The 19,285-nt window shown below is 35.1% G+C and overlaps 1 pseudogene; it reads left to right on the plus strand.

The window, feature by feature from the left end:
* Window positions 1–9,099: 9,099 nt before the first annotated feature.
* Window positions 9,100–11,442, plus strand: LOC133814294 (receptor-like protein kinase FERONIA; annotated as a pseudogene).
* The last annotated feature ends 7,843 nt before the right edge of the window (window positions 11,443–19,285 follow it).

Raw genomic sequence — 19,285 nt, forward strand, 5'->3', positions numbered from 1 at the left:
GACTACAGATTTCTCAATATCTAGTCAAGGTTTATTGAGATATAAGGATCGGGTATGCGTGCCAGACGATCAGAGTATTAAGAAGACGATCCTAGAAGAAGCGCGCAGCACCCCATACTCGGTTCATCCAGGGTCTACCAAGATGACTCATGACATCAAGGCAGTCTATTGGTGGCCAGGGATGAAGAAGGACATAGCGGAGTATGTATCTAAGTGTCTGGTATGCCAGCAAGTGAAGGTGGAGCATCAGCGGCCTGCAGGATTATTGCAACTGCTTAGCATACCGGAATGGAAGTGGGACGATATAGCCATGGACTTCGTAACGGGTCTGCCAAAGACGAATAAGCAGCATGATTCCGCTTGGATAGTCATAGATAGACTAACCAAGTCGGCTCATTTTCTGCCTGTTAAGACTTCATATACGGCAGACCAACATGCAGACATCTACATCCAGGAGATTGTACGATTGCATGGAATCCCCAAGACGATAGTGTCAGATAGAGGATCAATATTTACGTCAAGATTTTGGAGAAGCTTACAGCAAGCTATGGGTACTAAGTTAAGCCTTAGTACAGCTTTCCATCCTCAGAAAGATGGGCAGTCTGAGCGTACGATTCAGATCTTAGAGGATATGCTACGTGCATGTGTACTTGATTTCGGTGGATCATGGAACAAGTACTTACCACTAATTGAGTTCTCATACAACAACAGCTACCAGTCGACAATCGGAATGGCACCTTATGAGTTGCTATATGGAAGAAGGTGTCGATCACAGTTGCACTGGGATGAAGTAGGAGAAAGACAGCTTCTAGGGCCTGAAGCTATTAGACAAGCTCAAGAAGCAGTAACGCTTATTAGACAGCGTATGCTTGCTGCTCAAAGCCGTCAGAAAAGCTATGCGGATACCAAGCGCCGCGATGTGGAGTTCCAAGTTGGAGATCAAGTCTTCCTAAAGATATCTCCTATGAAGGGTGTCAAGCGGTTCGGGAAGAAAGGCAAGCTCAGTCCCCGATTCATAGGTCCTTTTGAGATATTGGACAAAGTGGGACCAGTTGCGTATAGATTAGCCCTACCGCCAACACTAGCTGATAGTCACAACGTCTTCCACATCTCGATGCTACGCAAGTATGTGTCAGACCCATCTCACGTCCTCAAGTACGATACCATAGCGCTCCAGAAAGACTTAAGTTACGAGGAACGACCGGTTAGCATCCTAGATAGAGGGATGAAGCAGTTGCGGTCCAAGAGCTTTCCTATAGTCAAAGTCCTATGGAGCAATAGTTCTGAACGCGAGGCAACGTGGGAGTTGGAGGAGGACATGCAGAGCCGGTATCCGGAGTTATTTGGTAAGTAAATTTCGAGGACGAAATTCTTTTTAGTAGGGGAGAATTGTAGAGTCCAAGAACTTTACTTAGCTAGTTATTTAGTAGTATTATAGTATGTTTAGTATTATCTTTGTAACTGTGGATTTTTGGTTCAGACCGGGAATTATTTGGACACTCATAGTAGTACTTATAGATTTTCTAAGTTTAACCTATAGTTTAAGAATATTAAGTATAACCTAAGGTTTGATTATATGACTGATATTAAGGATAGTATTTGTTATATTATAAGGTTTAGATATCAACCAATAGGATTTTAAGCACATGTTATGAATGGTAATTAAGGATTAAGTATTTTTGAGGATTAAATTAAATAAGGGTAAAGTTTGAATGATATAGGGTCAGTCAGCAGCTTTGAATACGTTAAAGGCTTAGTCAAGGCTGTTTACTCCATTCAAACTTAGCTAAAAATGTGTAATTTCGTGTTTAAATATTCAGCATGTGCCGATATATCGCAGCTATAGGGGGCGATATATCGCAGCACGTAGATACAGAAAACACGAGACGATGCACGGTCGCCTCGGGCATACTGGCCCAGGCGATATATCGCCTACAGGGGGCGATATATCGCCTCCTCCAGCATAAATTCAAACTCTTTTGAATTCATTTCCTTTCAGCCATTCAAACTCCTTCAACAGTCCAGCATCTTTTGAACGAGTCTTCAGCCTCTGCTGAACGATTATTCAAATGATTTTCACCTAAAAAGCCATTATTTTTATTCAAGTAAAATCAAGATATTTTCATTCCCAAACTCTATAAATAGGACCTAGTACCCAGCCATTTCTTCACCTTTTACTCTAAGTTCAGAAGCTGCTAGTGCTAAGTAAGTGTGAGAGTGTAAACACCTGGTTTGGGAAAAAAAATCATAAGCTTAAACATCATAAGCTTATCAAACACTTTGGGAAGTGAGATTCGTTAGTATTTCGGTTGTGGTTAGATTGATCTTGCAAGTCTTTGAGGTAAACCCGATACTCTTGTTCATTTATGTTATGTTTCCCTTCTCTTAGTCTTCTACTCAGTTTCCTAACCTCATTCTTATTTTGGTTAGGGAATCAAAGTTCTTAAGCACATAAGTTGTGGTGAGAATATTTTCTTTTAATGGTTTAGTCTTCCTATTCATTTTCATCTCTTCTTCTTCTTAAAACTCACTCTTTCTCATATGGTTTTAGGAGTGTTCCAAAAGTCCTAACTCAGTCCATTATATCCCGGTAACTTTGGTAAGGAAAATAGGCTAGAATCTATATGTTTATGTTTATGTTATCTTATGTGTTATGTTATGATATGTTATGAATATGTTATGCATGTGTATGTTTGTAGGCTTGGGCTTATGCCCTATTTGACTAACAAGACCCCAAAAAGATTGTGGGCATAAGCCTATTTAGCTGGTAGGACCCCACTAATCTCATGGGCATAAGCTTGTTTAGTCTATGGGACCCCAAGTAATAATGGCCATTTTAATAAGTGTATTATGTGTTATGATATGTCTTTACGTTATTATGAAATTGATGTGTATGACTATGTGTTAGATTTTTCCTTGCTGGGCATTAGGCTCATTCCTTTCTGTTTATGTGCAGGAAATAAGCTTTAGAGGCGAAAAGATTCGTGACGCTTAGAGGATGTGTATCGATGATGAATGGAGTCAAGGGGCCGAGCATTATTCGATTCGAGGATGTAGTCGCATTTTAATTTTTATGGTTTTATATGTATTTTCCACATTTTCTTATGTAATTCTTTTCATTTAAATCATGTTTTGTTTTTAAAGACAATGGGATCCCAAATCCTTCTTAGTATTCTATTTATTTGTAAGTAACTCTTATTTTACAAGTTACTCAGTGAAATTATGGTATTTTCGTAAAAATGTAAGTTTTATGTATAGTTTCGTTAATGGTCCAAATAGTCTAGATTAGTGGGTCATTACAGAATATTCCTCGGTTCATTGCCAAATTCAGACCATTTAACATCTACTGTTTTCCAAGCTAGCGAGTCAGCTGGATGTCTCAGCTTACAATCCTTTACTCTGTCTTCGGCATGCCAAATTAAATTTTTACCATGATCATCATTTCAGTACAACCGAACCAAACGAGGTATCGGTGGTAGATACCATAAAACCTTTTCAGGGACACCTTTTCTAACTACATTGCCACATGTCGGACATGCAATTGCATCAACAAATCTCCTTCGATATAAAATGCAATCGTTAGGACAAGCATGTATTTTTTCATGTTACATGCCTAACAAACGCAATGTCTTCTTTGCTTCATAAAATGAAGATGACATTTCATTACCTTCGGGTAATAATTCTCCTAAATATGTTAACAACTCTATTATTCCCTTATCACTCCACCCATGTTTGGCGTTTAAGTTATACAACCTAATCAGTGCTTATAATTTAGTGAATCTTTTACGATTAGGGAAAATAGGTTTCTCAGCATCTTCTAAGATTGACTGAAATTTAATTTGATCTACATGTGATTCATATTGTGCATCATCAATCATTTTTGCAATATTATCAACTTCGTAATCCACATCAAAATATTTATTATTCTTAGATGGCCCCCCATCAGTAACTTTCGTTATTTCTTCGTGCAAAAACCTTACTTTATAACTTTTGTCTATTCCGTTCCTAAATAAGTGATCTTTTATTTTAAAAATTGGCATCCTAACAACGTTACCACACTTAACACAAGAACAAGGAATACTATTAGGAGATTGAGTATTTCTTTCCCAAAATTGCAGGGAAAACTCAACTCCATTCATATATTTCACGGATAACCTATCCGCTGACATCCTATCTCTATCCATTGTCAAACTTCACACAAAAAAAAAACAAAGCAGCAAACATTAACAATTAGGTTGTGGATTACCTAATTGACAAGTAAATAAAGGAAACAATATGTCCAAAAAAATTGGACAGCATTTCCCCTATTTCTATCACATTTCCCAAATTTAAAACGTCTATGTATACAACACATGATATACACAAAAATATTCAACAAATCAATCAAACATGCATTATTTTCATATTGCTAAATCTTAAAAAAAAAAAAATGGGCAGCATTTCTCCTATTTCTATCATATTTCCCAAATTTTAAATAAACCTATATTCATCACATAAACACAATGAACCAATTAATCAATCAAACATGCCTAATTACAGCTTTATATCACAGCACACAGTCCCAGAACCTATCTTCACTATTTTATAATTCAAACATTCCATTAAATTCAATATCTTAATTATACATTAAGGTTTAAAATATTTCCTCTAATAAAAAATCCTCCAAAGCTTGATCTCACCAACAAAGTTGTCAACAAAATACCTACTCAAATATAACAATAAACAAAAATATAATAAAAAAAGTTGACAAAATATAAAGAAAAATATATTAAAGCTATATTGTAACTAAATAAACAATAAAGTACTTAAATAAAATAAATAATTTGTTATATGTATTCATTTAAATACTTGAACCCGAAATAAAATATATATTTTTTAAAAAGTTAACAAATCACATAAGGAAAAATCGACTATAAATATCCTAAGTAAATCAATAATAAAATATAACTTAAAGAAAACATACAATTTAATATATACATATTTAACAAATTAAACCCAAAATTTAAAAAAATATATATTAAAAAGTTAACAAAATATAAATAAAAATTTATATATACTCATTTACATAAGTAAATCCGAAAATAAATTAAATTTGAAAAAATTGAAAAAGTTAACAAAAAATAAAGAAATTATAATAGAAAAAATTCTAAAAAAGTAAAATATTAAAATGCAAAGTTTAAAACTAAAATAATTAAATCACTAATATAAAACTATCCAAAGTTTTAAAAATCCGAAATATAGTCAATTTATAAAAAAAAAACACAAAAATTAAATTTAAATCATAAAAATTAATAAAATTTCACTAGTGGTAATTGAGCAATGTGGGTTCTTGAAGTAGAAAACCCCAAAAAACTAAGTTTATGGGTTTTCAAACAATAATCTTCAAAAATACAAAATCTATATAAAAATTTTAAAAAAAAACTATGTCTAAGTTTCATAAACATATATACATCATTATTTATAAATTAAAATTGAATTTTTTTTTTATAAAAACGTACCAAAATGAGAGAAAACCGAAGGGGGTGCCGCTGGTTTCTTCCGTTTTTTTTTCCTAAAATTTTAGGTCTAATGTGGCTCTGTTGGGGACGAAGGGGGCTTATTTACTTAACGGGCCATTACCGCCATTGGGCCACTGACGCAAATGATCCCATTAATAGCATCAATGGCCCACTAACGCAAATAGTCTCGCTCAATGTTGTTAGTGTACGTTATGACGCAATTGCCCCGCATTTGTGGCAGTACCCAATTGCCACAAATGATAATTCTTGGTCAACAGCGTCACTCAACTGCGTTGACTGACGCGTTTGACTAACACAATTGCCCTTTTTTGTAGTAGTGACTTTTAGAAAATAACATTTTCTTAAGAGATGATAAAAGTAATTTGATTGCCAAGGCACCCATGTTAGAGAATAGAATGTTGCTCTTGAATATTCAATATGATGTTCCAAAATGCTTAAAGGCCTGCCATAACGACTCATCATGGCTTTGGCATCTACGCTTTGGACACCTTAATTTTTGCGGGCTCAAACTTTTGGAGAAGAAAGATATGGTGACAGGCCTTCCGTGCATCAACCAACCAGATCAACTTTGCTAAGGATATTTGGTTGGAAAGTAATCTCAGAGAAGCTTCCCGAAGAAGTCATCTTCAAGAGCCACCAAGCCGCTAGAGCTCGTACATACTGATGTCTGTGGACCGATAAAACCAAACTCTTTTGGTAAGAGTAAATACTTTCTCCTTTTCATTGATGACTTTTCAAGGAAAACATGGGCTTATTTCTTAAAGTAGAAGTCACAAGTGTTCGAGAATTTCAAGAAGTTCAAAGCTCTTGTTGAGAAAGAAAATGGTCTTTCTATTAAGGCCATGAGATCTGATCGAGGAGGAGAATTCACATCAAACGAGTTCCAAAATTATTGTGAAGAGCATGGAATTCGTCGCCCCTTAATGGTGCCAAGATCCCCCCAACAAAATGGAGTGGCAGAGAGGAAGAATTGAACCATATTCAACATGGCTCGTAGCATCCTCAAAAGCAAAAGAATGCCCAAGGAGTTTTGGGCTGAAGCAATGGCTTGTGCGGTCTACTTGGCAAATCGCTCTCCAACAAGAACTGTGTATGTGAAGATACCTCAAGAAGCATGGTGTGGAAGAAAGCTCGGAATTTCTCACCTCAAATTCTTTGGCAGTATTGCTTATGTTCATGTGCCTAATAAGAAGAGAACCAAGCTTGATGACAAAAGTGAGAAGTATGTATTCATCGGCTATGACTCAAGATCCAAAGGCTACAAGTTGTACAACCCAATTACCGGCAAGATTCTCATTAGTTGTGATGTAGAGTTCGATGAAGAAGATTTATGGGATTGGAACACACAAGAGGACGAGTATGATTTTCTTCCTTACTTTAAGGAAGAAGAAGAAGTGGAACAACCAAGGATGGAAGAAGAACCTCAAGAGCCTACTACTCCAGTGATCTCACCAACCGAAAACTTACATGAAGATTCATCAAGAGAAAGTTCGAATGAGAAGACGCCACACTTCAGAAGCCTACAATATCTTTATGAGGTAATTGAAAACAAAAATGACATCTCTCTTATGTGTCTATTTGGTGATTGTGAACCTCTAAGCTACCAAGAAGTGGAAGAAAGAAAGAAGTGGAGAGACGCTATGGATAAAGAAATCAATTCAATCATGAACAACAACGCATGGGAGCTAGTTACGCTTCCACAAGGACACAAGTCGACTGGAGTAAAATGGGTGTACAAGACAAAAAGGAATGCCAATGGAGACGTGGAAAGATACAAAGCAAGATTGGTTGCAAAAGACTATAGTCAAAGAGAAAACATTGACTATGACGAGGTATTTTCTCCTGTCACTACTATAAATATAGGCTTTCACTTCAGCTATTATACTCAGCATATGAAAAAATTGAAGTAAAAGCCTTATTAAAATCTTTTATTTTGCTTTTGGATTTGGTGCTAAAAAAATTGGACACTAATTCAATATCCTAAAAAATGAAGTTAAAAATTCAATGGAAAGAGGACCACATTTTGTTGCACAGGCCCATGACTTCTGTTTAGAGAGAATAAGGATGTAAAAAAAGGGTCAAGCCAAATGCTCCCCTTATTAGTTTTTGGGCACTTTCTACTGTGGTATTTATGTAAAAAACAAAGTGGAAAGTAGGCTTTCTACTTCAAATTTTACATAAAATCGCAGTAGAAAGTGCCTAGCCACACGTGCTCCACTACTCTTAAATCCTTACTACTAAGGTTTTTATGTAAAAACCGAAGTAGAATCCTCACTTTATACTTCGATTTTTACATAATAACCAAAGTAGAAAGACTATATTTCACTTCGGTTTTTATCTACCTTTTTCTTCGCCCCAAACTACTGCGGTTGCGAATTTAAGCGAAAACCGAAGTGAATCCAGCATAAAAATTGTAGTAAAAGCCTTCTTTTTTTTTCTTTTAGTGTGTTGCTTGTCTTAAAACTGTTAGATTAATAATTTCCTTGGCAGCCTAAAATAGATGGAAGATCTACCAAATGGATGTAAAGTCTGCCTTCTTGAATGGTTTCCTCAAAGAAGAAGATCGACCAACCATTGGACTATGAAGTAATAGGACATGAAGATAAAGTATTGAAGTTAAAGAAGGCTTTGTATGGCCTAAAGCAAGCGTCGAGAGCCTGGAATACACAAATTGACAAGTACTTTCAAGACAAGAATTTCTCAAAGTGTCCATTTGAGCATGTACTCTATATCAAAGCGTCGATATTTTGATTGATGCTTGTATGTAGATGACTTGATCTTTACAGGTAGCAACCCGAGTATGTTTGAGGAGTTGAAGAAAGACATGGCGAAAGAGTTTGGGATGACAGACATTGGGCTAATGTCTTCTTACCTCAGCATTGAAGTGAAGCAAGAAGACAAAGGAATTTTCATCACTCAAGAAGGCTATGCTACAAAAGTGCTTAAGAAGTTCAAGATGGATGACTCTAATCCAGTTGGTACACCGATGGAATGTGGAATCAAGTTTTCAAAGCATGACGAAGGAGAAAAAGACGATCCAACTCTCTACAAAATCCTTGTTGGAAGTTTACGCTACCTAACTTGTACGAGGCTGGATATTCTCTATGTTGTTGGAATCATTAGTCGTTATATGGAAGCTCAAACAACAACTCATTTCAAGACTGCAAAGAGAATACTTCGGTACATAAAAGCTACAGCCAATTATGTCTTGTTTTATTCATCTTCTAACAATTATGAGATAGTCGGATATAGCAATATCGATTGGAGTGGAGACTTGGATGATAGAAAGAGCACCACCGGATTTGTTTTTTTAATGGGAAGCACTGCTTTTACTTGGATGTCAAAGAAGCAACCAATCGTCACACCATTAACTTGTGAAGATGAATATGTTGCTGCAACTTTATGTTTGCCATGCTATTTGGCTAAGAAACTTTCTGAAAGATTTGAATGTGCCACAAGAGGAGCATATCGAGATTCGTGTTGACAACAAATCAAGACTTGCACTAGCAAAGAATCCCACCTTTCACTAAAGAAGCAAGCACATCCACACACGTTATCATTCCTTACGAGAATGCATTGGATGAAAAGAAGTGAGGTTGGAGTATGTGAAGTTTCATGTTACGAAGCATTCTTGGAGTCACAAATCAAGTTTCAGGAAGGGTGTCGAAATATTAAACTTGATTTATTATGGTTAATTTCTAGAATTTTCATTAATTTAGAGTTTTCATGTATTTATTAGAGTTTCTAAAATGTTTATGTATTTACTAGAGATTGTTGAGTATTTAGTATTCTAGAACTCTCATTTCTTACTTAGTATATGAGAATTATCTAGAATAATATACTAGTTAATAATTTAATTATGCTTCTAAAAAGGTCCATAAAGTCTTATAAATAGAGATGTAGTCCCACCATTTGAAATCAAGCCAAAAACACAAGTTGAGTTCTATAAAAAAAAAAAAAAAAAATATCCTCTTCCCCCATAATATTATCTCTCATATTAACCTTAGCTTTCAACAAAGTTTTCTCCCAAATTCTTCTTAATTTTCAACAGAGTCCCTGCAAACAAGTAGAGCACGATCCACGGGAATTAAAAAAATTGTAGAGTAGTACTAGATTTTGAGAAAGGTAATAAATGAGTAAATTATTATCTAAAAGAGTGAAAATATATGAATCTTTATGGGTTTAAAACAAAAAATATATACAAACATTCATATATATATATACATAAGGAAAATTTTCCTTTAGGGGCTTCACTTTAAGCCCTACCGGTGGAGCTCTTCACTGTTCTCGACTCGTAAATAATTTTCGGCACGATTTTTTTTATGACCGTTTATATTGTAGTTGTTTAGAGCATCTGTAAATTTTCAGAAAATTGTGAATATTTTACAGTACCGGGAAACGACATATTCTGATGCAATTTTAAATGGGTTAGAAATATTCAAATTGAACGACACAGAAGGCAACTTAGCCGGACCTAATCCTGACCTTCCTCATCTACCCAGCATGAAGAATGAGATAAAGAATAAAACAAACCGAACATCAAGTATTGAAATAATTTCCGGTGTAGTATCCGGTGTAGTATCCGGTGCATCAGTTTCACTATCCTTCATTGGCTTCTTGGTTCTCCGGAGAGGAAGAAAAGTCAAAGCATCCGGCCACATTTCTCTAACCGCTACTAAGTCAAGCAAGACTGGAGGGTCATCATCATTGCCGTCTGATCGTTTTCGTTACTTTTCACTGGTTGAGGTCATAGATGTCACAAATAATTTCGAAGATATTTTCATTATTGGGGTCGGAGGATTCGGTAACGTGTACAAAGGATACATAGACAATGGGACCACGCCAGTTGCCATCAAACGTCTGAAGTCTGAGTCATCGCAAGGGATCCAAGAGTTCAAGACTGAGATCGAGTTGCTCTCCCATCTCCGCCACCGCCATCTTGTCTCTCTCATTGGTTACTGCAACGAAGACCGTGAGATGATCCTCGTGTACGATTACATGGCCCATGGAACCCTCCGTGACCATCTCTACAAAACAGAAAACCCACCTCTGCCGTGGAAACAACAGCTAGAAATTTGTATTGGAGCAGCTAATGGATTGCACTATCTCCATACAGGGACAGAGTATACGATCATCCACCGTGACGTTAAAACTACAAATATCTTGCTAGATGAAAAATGGGTGGCCAAGGTTTCGGACTTTGGTTTATCAAAAACTAGCCCCACTAGCATGTCCAAAGGCCACCTCACCACAGTTGTGAAGGGTAGTGTTGGGTATTTGGACCCGGAATACTACAGGCGTCAACAGCTGACAGAGAAGTCCGACGTTTACTCATTTGGTGTCGTTTTGTGTGAGGTTCTTTGTGGTAGGCCACCTATAGTAAGGACCGCAGGGAAGGGACAAGTGAGCCTAGCCGAATGGGTACAGAGTTGCTATCACAACGGAAGACTTAATGAGATTATTGACCCGTATCTGACGGGTAAGATTGCACCAGAGTGCCTGAAGAAATACGGTGAGTTAACGGTTCAATGCATGCTGGATAACGGGACGGAAAGACCGTCAATGAAGAACATCGTGTGGGGCCTGGAGTTTGCAATGCAGTTGCAGAATAACGCGGAGGGCAATGACATTGTTGGTGGGAAAATCATGAAAACGATGTCTGTGGAAGAGGTGACTCTCTTGAAAAATTATAGCAATGACAGCGATGGGGCATTTACCAGTAGCTGGGCAAACACGACTGAGTCAAAAAGCAGAACCGTGACTAAAAGTATCAGTAGTAGCGAGCAGGGTTCTACTACAGACGACTCTAGGAAAGGAATGTCTGGTTCTCCGAGATAACTGATTATCCAAATGGGAGATAAATGAATCAATCTCTTACGTTGTCCGAGCAAAGGCCAAATAAATGAACAAAGATTATAGTGCACGGTAATCATCATCGACCACGAAGTCAGCTAAATTGATAATGCAGTTTTATCAGTTTGATTTTAACTACAGTAAATAATGTCCCCTACGGTTATTATTACCTAGATCGAACTTTTTTTACCCTGAAAAATAAGTCGTCTAGTTATACTATGGCTATATGTCGTATTGTCACATAAGAAAAGCAAATTTTAAAATGATAATATTAAAAATTAGTAATGGCGAAAAAATAATGTTAAATTTTTATGTTTATGTTTCTGTGTCTGTTTATTAATATTATTTGCATCTTACCTATTTTCAACACTAGAATAAAAAATAAAATAAGAATTCCCTCACCAAATGAGAGGCATTGTCAAAACTCTTATTGTTTTTCAAACAATTGAACATTGTTCTCCAACATACGTGTAATGCTTAGGAAATATTTTATTTACTTCGAAAATGTTTATTTATTAAATTTATCTGAGGTCACATTTTAAATATACTTTATTTAATTAAACTCCTTAAAAGGTCTATTTCTTGTACATCCTATAAAAAAATATAATATAATAGCTTTATTTTGTATTGTAAAATTTTATTTTGCACATGATCTTATTTTACATTTATTAATTAATGTTAAAGTGAAAAAATTTGAAGACTTTCTTTGTCACGACCCGAGCCCTAGGTCGTGGCAGATTTGTAATATCCATAACTTGGGTGGTCAAAGGTCAAACTTTGACCCTCGTTGAAAAATAGTCTTTATAAATGATCATTTAATTTATATTAAATCGTACTATAATTATAAGTTAAAATAATGAAATAACTCCTATAATTATATATAAAAATATTAGTAATAAAAGTATGATCACTTATCATTATACATAAAACAATAATATTCCCACAGTTATGTAATCACCAAATAGTTAAATTTAATAAGTCATAAACACCCAAAATAATACCTAGCATCTACCATTCCTCATCCCTAACTGTTTCATAGCTCATTCAGATATACCGATCATTAGATTTGAAGTCGAATACATACATAATGCTCAAAAGATAAGACAATGACACGAAATAGAAATAGGCTAAGCACATTGGCTCCATTGATAATTCATCTTTTCCATGTTCGCGTCCCTAGGCTCCTGGAATGGGAGAGATAGGGGTGAGCTCATAAAGCCCAGTAGGAAAGCAACTAATAACATAGGACCCAAAAGTTTAATACAACCCCTGCATGGTTAGCTTTGAAAACAAAACATACATCATCATGTATAAACCAAAGTAGAGAAACCACAAATAATCATAAGAGCATAGCTACAAGTGTACATCACACCGTCCACTAGATCCCTAGTTCCCATTACCCACCATAGAAAATCTGACATCCTAAACCAGGTAGCCAGACCTGATAACCACCACAAGGGGGAGGCTCAGAACACTTCCTGTATACAGATGCTAGGTCTTTACACCTACAGGTGAGTGGACACCTGATCTACCTATGATGACACAGAGACTAGGTCGTGAAACAACAACATGAACCAATCATGATCACTATGGCTCTCATCGGTATAACCAAATGCAGGTAAACATGAAAAGAAAGAAACAATTGCCCTTTATATTTTAGAAAATTGGGCAGCATAACAACTACAATTGAATAACCCAAAAATCATAACCTGCATAAATAAGTGAACAAAAATATATATTTGGCACTCAGTGCCCTCAGAACAGATCAGAAAACATGCAGGTTAAGTTTTCAATTTTTCAAACATTTTATAAATATCAAAATTTGGAATATGTTGAATGCAATTTAATACCAGTAAAATATGTCCAATAGTCTAGTTGAGTCCCTACCTCTTTAGATACCTCCTTAGAATTTAATCTGAGCCCAAAGCGACGCTCCTAAGCTTAACGATGATCTTAGAGTGATTTAGTCCGATTTTAATATCGCATTTTTCCTACATGCACCAAATGAACAAACAATTATCATCATAGCATTCCTTATTCAAAATCGTATCCAATGACATATAATATGACCATATTTAAAATTTCAAGTTCCGAATCTCACCCAAGCGGTGCACAATAGCGGTTGGTGGTGGTACCGGAAACGTCAACGAATATATGCATGACATATATCAAAACGATCCTCTCGATGAGTACATCACGAAAGTACAGCTCCTTTTCCCAAATGACCTCCAATGTCACCGGAAAACGCTTCCAAAGGGCGAAGATACCCAAAATCTTGCCGGAGAAAAACAGCGAGTTGACCAGAATGACCTAGTGGGTTTTGTTCCTCTCTCCACGTTGGTTCCAAGGGTATCAACCACTCGTCCATAGGTGGTCGGAGTTGGCCGAGAAACAGTCAAAGTTGACGGACCAAAACTTTGACTGGCGATTCTAGACGATTGACGACGAGTTGGGCGGTGCCGCTTGGCAGTTGAGGTCGCCGGAGCAAGGCGAAACCGATGAGCTGCCGCACGTCAAAAATGGTGGCCGGTGGTGGTTGGGTCTGGTGCCTTACCGTGGCTTGCCAAAAGGAAAGCATAGAAGAAGAAGAAGAAGAAGAAAAAGAAAGAGAAAGGGTCAAGAGGGAGAAGAAAAGGAAAAAAAATCAAAGTATATAACTTAAATTAATTTATTATTATTATCTTTTTTTTTCCTCCCATATTTGACTTTTTCAACCTAAGAAAAGTCTCAGGTTTTACATTCTTAGGATAAACAATTTAATCGGACTGTGGATCCTCTTATCTGTCCTATATCCCATCTAACCAACTGACCAAATCAATAAATGAGTTAACAATTTTTACTCTAGCATAATTCTTCTCTTAACCATCAGTTACCATAAGTAGAAAAAAAATATCATCAGTAGACATTTTGTATTTTATTTTAAAAGGTAAAAGAAAAAAAAAACGCTGAGTAGGTCAATTGGACATAGTTCATTACAAGAAGAGAATGATCATAGAGAAAAATCAACACAAGCATACCAAGTCGTACAAACTACAAGAAAAAGATTCCACAGCGATGATATTTATTGCGACGACTCCAAAGTCATTGCTTATGTAGGCAAAATACACGAAAATTTATTTTTTCTTAATTTATTTTAAAAAGTAAGCTACAGCGACGACATGTCGTCGCTGTAGATTAGACGCGTAGTACACGAAGGGATTCGTGTACTATTCACTATCCTACAGCAACGACATGTCGTCGCTGTATGGTTTTATCGTTTGAGTGAAACAATGCGTTTGATATCAGCGACGACATTCTTATTTCCTTCACAACGAGATAATCCCCCCAAGCAGAGCCTTCTTCTTCATTTTCTGCAAAAAATTCTGGAAAAACTAGAGAAAATCTTAGAGTTCTTCGTCCATCCGAGCCTTTTTGCTGCCTTTTTTGTCTTGTTTTGGTAATCTAATCCTATTTTCTTTGTATTTTATGGTTTAAAATGTATTTTTTGTTAGTATATGTGTGTATGTTTTTGTGGTTATTTAGTTTTTGGTGAAAATAAGTTTTTGAGTTTTTTATGTTTGTTTTGTTCATTTCTTTCTTCAGATAACAGATGAATTTGTCATTGGGTATTGCTCAGATTGTTCATTTGGTATTGTTCATTTATTTATCTTTACTTTATTATTTTTTTGGGTTATATATCTATATGTTTATTTTTATATATATGTATGTGTATATAAATTAATGTGTATGCATTTATATGTATATGTTTTTTATAAGGAAATGTTGATTGTTTATGTTGATGATTTTTTTCATAGATTAATGTATATGCTAATTTAGTTTAATTTTGATAATAAAAAAGTTAATTTGACATAAAGAAGTTTCATAGTTGCTTAATATTTTATAATAATAAAATTAAATATTAGGTTATAAAAAATTATTAATTTAGGTGATATTTCATTGTATTGGGTATTCTATGCCATAGGTTAGATAAATCTATGTTAGATGTTTATATTATGTTTTTTTTTTTACTTAGATATATGTTAGGTTAGATAAATAATATGTTGATTTGGGAATATGTTTATAATTTTTTTTGTTTATTTTTCAATTTAAATGATTGTATTAATATTTATGTATGCTCCCGGACAAGTTTATATGTTTTTATGCAGATTTTAAATTTTGAAATATGTTAGATTACAGCTTTTATGCTGACGAAATTTTTGTTGATTAAGAAAAATTAAACATTACACCATAGTTTTAAAGTTAGTGTGATTAAATTTTTTAATTAATAAATTTTAAATCAATTAATAAAACTTAATTAAAAGATTATAAAGTGTAAATTAAAATAATAATATTACAATTATAAAACATTATCAATGTTTTTTTTATAAAATAAGTAAAAATTAAAATAATAATATTTAATGGTAAATTAATAAATTTGTAATTAAATATTTAATTATGTAATTACTTATATAATATATTCATAAAATTTGATAACATATGTAGATAAAATAGGTAATTAAGTTAACTTTATTCTTAAAATTAAGTTAAGGTTAAAATAATTAAATTTTATTGTTGTTTTTTAAAAAATAAAATGTGAAAATTATATTAAGAATTTGTTAATTATTAAATAACATAATAATAATTATAATTAAATATTTTATTATATAATGAAACTTTATAATACATTCATAAATAACAATAATATATATTCTTAAAATTTGATAATATATATTCATAAAATTTGATAATATATATTTGTTGACTACGATTTTGGCCAACGACGAATAGACGTCAAAACTACAATAAGCCTTCAAGAGAAAATATAACACCAATAATTTTATAGTGGTTCAGCCCCAATTTACTGGTAATAGCCTAATCCACTTGGAATTGTGATATATAGAACATACACTTAAGATCAGATGAACCTGTGCCAAATGAGTTTCTCAAATATAAGTGAAAAAAGTACAGAATTTCTATCTCAAGAATACAAACTTTCTTTCAGGAAAATACCCCAAGAATACCCTAGTTCCCAAAAGCTTAGCCAGAAAAATCAGAATCAAAATCCCTTCAATGATGCTATGAGCTCTTTATTTATAGGCTCATGGATCGTACAATTAAAGTCCCCCAACAGTTGGGATCATTTGGTTATTCTCACCAACTCTAACTAACAATCAAATTTAAAATACAACAATAAGCGATTACGTCAGGATATCTGAGAGATTCTCTCTGTAGTTACAGGTGATTCTAACTGAATTCGTTACTAAAACTTTGTTGAAGAGTCACTGGGTTGAGTTTCTGATCTATCCAGTCGGTCAACTCCACTCCCTGAAGTGAGATTGGTCGGCTATATCACCCTTCTGGTTAGACAAAAGTCTTCATAAGCTGACCAGTCGGATAAACTTGATTCCTAAAGTGACTGGTCGGCCAAAACACTTTACTGGTCGGATAATACTATTTTCTGAAGTGACTAGTCGGACATAATATTTTACTGGTCGGTCAAAAACCTTACTGGTCTGACAGAAACCTCACCTGGTCGGTCAAATTACTTCCTGACCAGATAAATCAATTTTTTAACCAGCAATATCACAACTCCGAAGATTAATTTCAAACCTTTGCCCTTCTTGAATAACACATTTATTGACTATTAATGTGTCATTCACTACCATGCATTGCCACTTGTCACTTTTGATTGCCACGACATCGTATTCAAATTTTGGGGATAACATTTTCCCCCGCAAGTTTATTATATGATTTACTCACATAATAAACTTTTTCTTAGTTGTTGAGGGCATAAAAAAAACTAACTTTCCGCATTCTCCCGCCTTTTCAAACAAACCACGACTAAACTCTCTAGACCTCGAACATGGCAGTTACCCATCCCCAATCATGGGGGAGATAATACCAAGAGAATTTCAAGAGTTTAAGGGTAAGTGAAAATTTCCTCTCCCTTCCCTTTAAATAGGCCCATGGGTGCTTACCACTCATAAACAAAAAAAAAAAATTCATTTACAAATAACTCATTATTTCCTCTTGGCAGAAACACCCATTGGGCTCCAAAAGTGCTCCAATTTCTTCAAGCAAATCTAAGGATTCTTCAAGAAATCAAGACCTCTTCAAGATATTTGGGTAAGTTTTTCCTTTGTCATCTTCATTTGTAGCTTCTTAAGCTTTGAAATTCTACACAAAAGCTTGTTAGAACTTGTATGTGCCGAAAGTTTCTTTTGGAATGCACTCTTGAATTTGTGTATGAATCATTGATGAATGATGCAATTTGTGGCTGTTTTGATGTAGTTTAGGCTAGGCTATGGGTAAATCAATTTGGTCTCCAATTTTATGAAAATTTGAAAAAAAAATAATTTTCCATTCCACATTCCATATTTGGGTTTATGGGTATTTGATGAACATTTGTCTTTTCTTAGAACCTCTTCAACTCTTCAAATTCCACTTTTTGATCATGTTGTAGTGCCCCATGAGTAGGAAAACATGTATGTGCCCCATGCTCTTGAGATTTATTATCTCCTCGAAAATAGTTTATAGGAAAACATGTGTATGGCCAATCGATCATTTTCTTCTAACCACTCGGACACGCCCCCACCCACTCGGACGCACGCCACCATCCGCTCGGATGTACGCCACCATCTGTTCAGACACGCCCCAAGCTGCTCAAACGCACGTCACCATCTGCTAGGACACGCCCCATCTGCTCGGACATGTCCCCATCCGCTCGGATGCACTCCACCATCTGCTCGGATGCACGCCTATCCGCTTGGACGCACGTACCTCAGCCACTCAGATCAGCGCCCAGCCACTCGGTCGCGTGCCTGGCTGCTTGGACGCAAGCCTATCCACTCCGACACCAGAGTCTAACCGCTTGGTTTTGTATGCTCTTAAGTCCTCGGGCTTGTAGAAATGGTTCATGCATTTTAGACACCAAAAATTTCTAATTATTATTGTTGCTCTCATACATTTTTATCTGGGCAGTAAAATATTTTTACTACTCAGAGAAAATAATTGTAACGCCCTGGATTACCAAAGTCGTTACACTATGTATTTTAAATAGTGCAGGACTTGCTAACCAAGTCATATAGTTGAAAATGTGACCTATAATCATAAACAGGTTAAGTTTAAAAGATTTTGGTCATAAACAGATAATTTTTCATTAAAATAATTATTTAGTGCATGGGATCCCAAAACAGGGTTTAAAAGACATGTTTACAAAAGAATTCCAAAAGTTATAAACAACCATGGCCATTCCAGGAAGCATCCATAGTGGCGTGGGGCGTTTCAAAAGCTATAGAATGTAATAGTTTATTTAACACAAACGGCACCGACAACTCACCGGGAAGCAGTGTGCCTGCGACACTAACGGAACCATCAGCTTTATCTAAGCTCCAGGTTGCGCGTGGTCCACAAGATAAACGAGCATCAACTTCTACCATGGTCGACGACAATATAGGTAGATTCGAAGGCAACCATTTCTAGAAATAGTCTGTTGAAACATTAAACTTGATTTATTATGGTTAGTTTCTAGAATTTTCATGAATTTAGAGTTTCTAGAGTTTCCATGTATTTACTAGAGTTTCTAGTGTCTTCATTTATTTACTAGAATTTTCATGTATTTACTAGAGGTTGTTGAGTCTTTAGTATTCTAAAACTCTCATTTCTTAGTTAGTAGATGAGAATGATCTAGAATAATCTACTAGTGAATAATTTAATTATGTATCTAGAAAGGTTCATAAAACCCTATAAATAGAGATGTAGTCTCACAATTTTGTGTCAAGCCAAAAACACAAGTTGAGGTATATAAAAAATCCTCTTCCGTCATAATATTATCTCTCATGTTAACCTTAGTTTTCATAAAAGTCTTCAAGTTCTCTCCCAAATTCATCTTAATTTTCAACAAATTGGTACCAAAGAAAGGTTCTTGAAGAAAA

Source organism: Humulus lupulus, chromosome 2, assembly GCF_963169125.1.
Source record: "Humulus lupulus chromosome 2, drHumLupu1.1, whole genome shotgun sequence".
Taxonomy (NCBI): Eukaryota; Viridiplantae; Streptophyta; class Magnoliopsida; order Rosales; family Cannabaceae; genus Humulus; species Humulus lupulus.